The sequence below is a fragment of the Aulonocara sp. 'chitande type north' Nkhata Bay genome, linkage group LG7 (assembly GCF_057382095.1).
Source record: "Aulonocara sp. 'chitande type north' Nkhata Bay isolate Kocher_YH1m ecotype deep benthic linkage group LG7, A_spYH_male_GT1.1, whole genome shotgun sequence".
Lineage (NCBI taxonomy): Eukaryota > Metazoa > Chordata > Actinopteri > Cichliformes > Cichlidae > Aulonocara > Aulonocara sp. 'chitande type north' Nkhata Bay.
Genome location: NC_141350.1, coordinates 52,716,389 through 52,724,241, shown reverse-complemented (window position 1 = coordinate 52,724,241; position 7,853 = coordinate 52,716,389). Strand labels below are relative to the sequence as shown.

General features: G+C 43.9%; 1 pseudogene; it reads right to left on the bottom strand.

Moving 5' to 3' along the window:
* Window positions 1-514: 514 nt before the first annotated feature.
* LOC147326203 (uncharacterized) lies at window positions 515-3,079 on the bottom strand (annotated as a pseudogene).
* Window positions 3,080-7,853: the final 4,774 nt, after the last annotated feature.

Below are 7,853 nucleotides of genomic sequence, written 5' to 3'. Positions count from 1 at the left end.
TGTTCTAAGATCACTGCATCGTTGGACAAACAAGTTATGCGATACATTTTACATTTTGGTGCATACCAGACATTTGGAATTTGGGTGCCTTGCCAGCATGCGTTGTCCAGCGCCCGCTTGACCATTGGTCCCAGATCTCTTGGCCCATGACCCTCGTGGACCGCCAATGTAATGTGAGGGGCTGAATCCTCTCCCACATTGTACCAAGGCAGTTGTTCATCAGTAAATTTCACAGCCGCGGCCACACCTTCTGGTCCAACATAAATGTTATGTGTTTGCACATTCCACGTCTGTCCCTCAAGATCAGACTGGAACTGTTCCCGATAGATATCATTATCTTCCCTATCATAAAAGAGTGTAACGTGGAAAGGATCTCGCGGGGGGAATAGACGGCCAGGCTCATTATCCAGGGTTTCCATAGCTGATAATGTCTCAGAATGCCTCCTTCCACTAGCCTCCCCCAGTAGATTTCGGCAGTGGGTTGTTCAGAGTTCTGGACTAGATATTGAGTCTTTGAAGGTGATCCCAGTTTCACAAGCAGGTCCCTGCCCATGAGATTTTCCAGGCACCTGTGAGGACACCACATATTGGTGCTTCAAAGTCTGTTTTCCCAGCTGTGTCAATGCTGGATCATCATCATTGACAGCATAGGTTCTGCCGTCCCCACGCTGTTCAGTTTCTCCGGGCTCCATCAGTATTGCTCCCCCTCCCAGCCCCAGTCGGCTACTGGGTACTGGGGGGCTGGTGCTGCATTCGGGTTTGGAGCCTGATGTGCTCCCCTGTAAGCAACTCTTTGTCTTGGGCCTCCTCGTGCCTGGGATTGATAGCCTCGCCCCTGATAGTTCTGCGGCGGTTCAGGGCAATCTCGGGCCCAGTGTCCTTCTGCTCCACATCTCAGACACGCAGTCCAAGACACTCTGCCAGGATTCCCCGGATTCCGAGCCCTTTGTCCTCCCCCACGGATCCACCACGCCCTCTCTGCGGTCCACCGGTCCCCCAATTCCCTACGGGTTGACGCTGCCTTGGTGCATTGGCGGGCCAACGATCATCAGGGTAGAGACCCGGATCCTGATCTGACCAGTCAGGCACAGGATCGGGCTGAGACCTTGCCACCATTATTTTCCTTGCGCTCTCTTTATCCTCTTTCTTTCTGTCTCCTGCTTTGTTTTTTGCTTCTGCCAGCTGCAACTTGACCAGCCACGCCTGGGCTTCCTCCAACTCTTTCTTTTGTTTGTTTGCCAAATCCTGTTCCTGCTGAAGTCTGTGGGTCACATGTCTGTCCCACTGCACCGAGTCTGCAACGGCAAAATCTGGGTTCTTTTCCAAGTCAACTGCAACCTGATTGGGCAGCCCTGCCAGCACTGCCGAACGAAACCACGCTCTACTTTCACCCTCCTTCCCCGGATGTATTCCTGTTCCTAACAACCATTGTTCCTTTGCTTTAGCTAAACACTCTCTGGGTGTGTTTTTAGGATCCCAAATAATTTTTGGAATGGCTCCAAAGTTAGGAGTTGGGTCCTTCTCCCGAACTGCATCTGCTAAGTCATTCTGCACCTCATGATATTTCAGGTCATTTGCATATCTGGTTGTTTGAGCTATCTGCTCTACATCTGCTAACCCACCACCCAGCATACAACGTCCGGCCAAAGTGCGAAAGTCGCCCAGCGCTAATTCTTCTCCTTCCCAATGTTCTCCTTTGGTTATTGGTGGAAGTTGTTTAACCAATGCTTCCAAATCTCTCACCTTATAGGCGCGATAAACTGGTTCGTTCTTTGGACCTGCTATCAGAGGCAGACTTAAACCAGGGTCAGGAGCTCCTTGTTCAAAACTCACTCTTCTACTCTTCCTCAACTTTCCTTTCCCCTTTGAGCTCTTAAATATGGGCTGTCTCTGTGCTTGGTCTCTCTTCACACTTCTTTTCCTCAAAATTAGGCTTGTACTTGGTTGGGGTTCAGCTCCTCCATCTTCGTCCTCCTCATCGTCTTCTTCTTCTGATGACGTCGCACGGTCTTCATTCTCCTCTTCTGGCCCTCCCTGCATTACTCTCTGCTTTATGACCTCCAATGCCGTTAATGCCTCTATGGACGCACGTAGGGCCTCATGCATTTGTCCATACACTTCTCCTTCAGTTTTTAACACCAAGCTCAGAGGTATTTTATCACCCAGCCCTTTCTGTTGGGATATAATAGGTTTACTTACCTCAACCTCCATCGCTTGGCACTCTTTCTCTGCTGATTTTAATACTCCAGGGGAAGCCAAGCGAACAGCTTTCTTAAGCTGTTCGAGCTGATCCTTCAGAGGTTTGCATCCCCTTTTCCTACTAGGTGTCGCACCCGAGCTGTCAGCCATTCTCTGAAACACAGACTTACCTCTTCCAATGGCGTTGGTCGACTCCACCTTCTTGGTCTAGGTCACCCAGACACGCTTAACTTTCGGTTTCAATCTTCGTCTCGCTGTTCTCGCAACCACTGGCTCCTCTTCCCCTGCTCGGTGATACACAAAGTTTAACCCAGCACTTTAGACGCTGTCCTCGCGTTCTCAAGCGTTGACACTCAATCAAAATTATTCGCCCTCAAAGTGTTAATATATGACACCAGCAACCCTTATGCGCAACGCGCTCACCTCCGTATACTTACCTCTCCAATAGTTCCTCGGATTAGTGTTTTTTCATTTATTTTAAACCCATTAACGGCGCTGCGCGTCCCTTATATACTTTACAGCAACACACCCTCAAGGGTCCCTCAACTTGTCCCGTACTAATAAGTCTAAAACCAAGAAATCACCTTTATGACATTATGTCAAAGCTTTCTCCATGTTGCACAGCCTGCCACAGGTTTAACAAAAAAATCGCTGCCCGAGAAGGCTCCCACATATCAAGGTGGTCGTTTTCACAAACTTCCAGCAGACCCTCAAATAAACAAAAACAACGACCCAGGCAGGCTTCCAGTTCAGCCTCCTCAATTTCTATGCACACTGAAAACTCATGGGGAGATTCTTCTGTCTCCCCGTGTCCTACACAATTCACCTCCAAATGATCCCCTACAATTGAAATTTCAGTGTGGAATGACGCAGAGATTAACATTTCCTTATTTATTCACTATATGTAACCTGAATTTTCTCTCTCTTATCAAATAACAAAGGTTATCTTTACAATTTGTTATTGAACGACTAATTAAGTTGCTTTTTATTGTGTCAGTGATAAACTGCCCCTAAAAAGTCCACTTTATTGCGTGCTCATTGAGTTACTTCTATCAAAACTATTTAACAAGTTCAATTTACACATACTCATTAATTTGTCACGCTTATTAGTGGCTCATGGTTGCTTAAAGCCTATGTCTGACTTGACCACAGAGTTAGAGCATCATTCAATCCTCCCAGGATGACCACTCCACTTACTCTGCATCCAGTCAGCTCATGCATTAACAACCCTTTTATTTTTTGTTTATGCCTTCAAATCCACCTTAAATCTTCTTACCTAAACGTTGGTTTTAAACACAAACAATTCTTATATTCTATTTTGAAACGCTGTCACCATTCATATATTTACAATGTTGTTATTTACTAAGCCAGCATTTTAATCACAGACATTTATCCACATTTACAAACAATAGTTATAGAGCTCAATGACACACAAAACCGAAAGCATAGTCCTCTCATGCGCTCTGCATCAGCTGCCTCATTTGCATGCACACACACTCTTCATCTAAGAATAGCAGCAGGCAGTCAGTGCATTGCTGACTCGACCCACAGAGATCTTTTTTATTACAGAGACGTCTTATATTTACAACTGCACAGATTTTATGCCTTTTAACACCTACCGAATTTCGAAAAATTTAAGTTAACGGTCTAACCGATAAACTCCCTGAGTTTTTTACGATCAATTAACCAGTATCTGTCCAACAGTTTCTGGCCTCATCTCTAAAATCCCTAACTCAATTTAAAAGTGTCCAACACCCAAGGTCCAACCTTTGCTGCCCAAAAAAGCGCAGATACCGTTCCAAACGGTAAGGAGATTCTAACTCCTAGCTATTTTGGAGGTTCCCAAGTTCTCCCCGGTTGCCAACCGTACTAACCCTATTCGCCGATAGGTCAGGGCCAAGCGTCCTTGGCCGGGAGGGAGCGTTACCTCAGAGAACTGCGCTTCCTAGAACCCCCACGGTTCCGTTCTAAAATAATTTATAATACTTTGAAACAACAATCAACACCCGAAACAAGTGTATAACTGAAGCAGGTCCAACCTTATAACCAAAAAATAAGCAAATTCCCTAACATACTAAAATCATTTCCAGCAGTCCAACTGCTTCCCGCGGTCCAACCGCATTAAATCCTTTCCAGCAGTCCAACTGCTTTAAATCCTCAGTACTGTCATGAGATTCTCATCAAAATCAAAACAGACATCCACCAGTAACTTCAGTGAGTAGACTTAAATTTTATCATTTCCAATTTGGCACACTTTGGAAATAATTCAACAGGTAGTGCCTTACCTTTTGGATAAGCCGGCTTATGCCCACTCACTTAGACCACTGGAATTCATGTCTGCCCGTCAGACCACCCAAGACCCCGGATTTCTCCGTCCAAACCTCCAACTCTCCCTCCTCAATAACCGGACGAAGCCCCCAAATGTTAAGATTCAATATTGAGGAAGGGTACAAGAGGTGATCGAAGAATAACCACACCGATCCGGCCGGGTGAAGTCAAACGATGATTTTAATGAATACACGCGTGGGAAGACAACTCTGTACGCAGACAGGAAGTAGTCTTCGACTTAATCAAAGCATGAACAGATATTTTATAGCATCAGGGTTTGTTTACTGACGCCCCTTCATGCGTCACAGATACATTTTATACATAGATCAGATCAACATCATCATGACTTTTCACCTAGAAAATCATCTTCTATTTTCATGACTAGCCCTTCCTGTCTACCTTTCAGTTCTTATCTTGTTCCTCTTTCTTGCCGAGACACCAAGAAACGGTTCCTCTTTTACCAAGACAATTTTGCAGTTACAGCCAAACATAACTAACCTCTCCTCTAAATAAATCTAATTTAAAGTGTGTGTGTGTGTGTGTGTGTTGACCTCACATGCTCTTTGTGTCACCTCTTCACCTACTGTCTGTGTCTCGTCCTCAAATGCTCTTTCTCAATTCACCTGTTGCACTTCTGACCTTTTACCAGACCAGAAGCTCACTGAGACTATGTGTATGTCTTCTACTAAATAAATGTTTTAATCAAGAACCTCTACTAAAACCTTAATATAAAATGATCTGATATATAAGTGTTTTGTAAGCATGTATTGCGATTCCTTCTATGGCTCCAAGTCACTTGCACAATAGATTGTCCGAACATCGCGCCGAACAAAGCTTCCGACCCCCAATTAATTGACCGAGCTCCAACTCTTTAATAAGCACAGATATGCATTGTGTATAAAATAGTCATAACTGCTTAAGGCCTTCTTAAAGCTATCTGTTACATTGTTAAAGCCTCGTCTTAGCCTGCGGCTCAAAATAACTTCCTGCTTCTTTCTGCATACAACTTCCTGTCAGCCTGCAACTCAGTCTTTCTGAAAGAGACACTGTTTAAACCTTGGAATGCAATATCCATGCTGCAGATTATATTATTAATGCAATGACAATTATTTAACAATAGCAGTAAAATAATTTCCCTCCTCGACAACACCCAAGGATAACCAGAAGAGCATGACTGATATGATGGAACTGGGATTTTGTTACACTTAATTTTTGCAAAACACAAATAAAACTAAATTGAAACTAAGGATTTTCAGAAAATAAAAAACTAGACTAAACTAGCAAAGAATTGGTAAAAACTAATTACAACTGGTAAAAATTGAAAATCTGGAGTCGAAACTAAATAAAAATAACAACTAATGGAAATGGCGAAAAGTTTAAAACCCTGGTGCAGAGATTGGCAAATCTGACCAGGAAACGTTATAAAATGGATTGTCAGGATAGTCAGCGTTAAAGCCACTTTTGACAGTCCATACTAGGGTGGCATTGGACATCTTCGGGGTGGGAGAGGGTTGGTGTGACCAGGGTGTGGTTTGGCTTGTTGTATGTATATTTGAGATCATATGGCTCTGGATGGACCAGTTACCAGGGCATGGAAGGAGGACAGACTCATTAAAGGAGGAGAAGGAACTTCCTGGGATTGGAGATCCTCTGGGTGAGTGGTTGATTAAAAGCATGCATAAAATAGAAGTTATCTGTTGTTATTGATTGGTAATAGATTGATAATTGGCCACATTTACAGCTGTATTGACTTGTTGTGGACGTAGTCGACTTCAGGTTTAAACACTCTAATTAACAGGTTGAAAATAGTGACATTAAAGGAAGAGTATGCAGCGCCACCCTGTCAGACGCCAGTGACGGTGGAGCTCACTGATGAATCAGGTGAGCTGGATTCATGGCTGATTCAAAACTAAGATCCCCCTGCTGTGGTCAAAAAGGGGAGAAAAAGGGGGGGAAAGTTGAGCTTTGGCATCAAACAAGGATTATTTGAACATTTTATAACTTCATTTGTGTCTTTAATACCCTAGGAATGGTAAAGCTTAAGCTAATAGCGGTCCGAGAAGACGGACCTTTTAGAGAATCAGTGAAAAAAGCATAAACTATCACTTTCATGTTTAATCATTACTCATTGAAATGAACTGAATAGCGCTTAGAAGATTTGTTAATTTCTTTGTCTTTTGTTAAAAAGAGGGGTTTCAATAATTTTCAGACACACCTTGCAAATGTGCTTATAACGAGTTGGCACTTGGTCTTTTGAAGGTCATAAGCTTCGTTCGGCGTGACTGTCCGGACTGATATATTGTAGGTATTGACTTTGAGTGCTGAGGGCTAAATGCAAACACGCTTACACACACATAAGATATGATTAGAATAAGTCCCTGGGACATTCTGAATGTTTTAGACCAATTCTGAATCACTAGAAGGTCAATAGATAACAACATTAGATTATTAGGGGTAGGGAGAGAGGTGTTTTGGTTTTCTGTCTCTTACAGAGAAAGGAACAGACACCAGACGAGGTCACAGAGATGCAAGGATCCTCCGTAGCAGAGACAGACACAGTGACTGCCGAGACATCAACTGGGTCCAAGGGTCATGGCGTTTGGGCTCCAGCTAGTCACCACGAAAGGATGGATCCCATAAACACAGCAATAACCATGAAGGGGTTGGCAGAAATCCGGGAACACCAGACCAATGAAGTTCGAGAGGCTCTTGGGCAAAAAAGGGGGACACCTTCCTGTTCCTTTTCTGGAGGATACACAGATCGTTGTTTGAAATCGGGGCAGAATAATCCCCTGATCTGTGCCACGACTGAAGGGTTGTCTAATCCCTAAGGTTGAAGAATGAAGAGCAGAGGATCACCCAACTGGACGACACTGGTAGCTGCAGCAATGAAATAAAGGCTAAAAGCTCTTTGGACAGAGGTTCTAGTCTGAGTACGTCTGAAGGGTATAAGGTAGCACCAAATAAAGCTGTGGGAGACCTGGGGAGTGTCATCTGGACCTGCTACTGTTGGAATCATAGTTTTTCTTGCATCTGAATTGCGCAAACACAGAGGTCATCCCACATATGGTTCGCCCCTCAGGGGGACAAAAGGACCTCAGGAGTGAGAAGAGATGAACCCGGCCACACTGCATTGAAGGGTGTTTGTGAGGTCATTATTTTAATGACCTCATCAGGGGGAATTGTTGGATTGTAGTGTTATTTTATGCCATGTTATATCCCTAATTAAAGATTGTGAATTATTATGTAGTTTAGTTTGCAATTTTAAGACTACAATGACTGAGATGGCTCCTGGCTTCTAGCAAGAGCGTAGATATTTTTAAAGA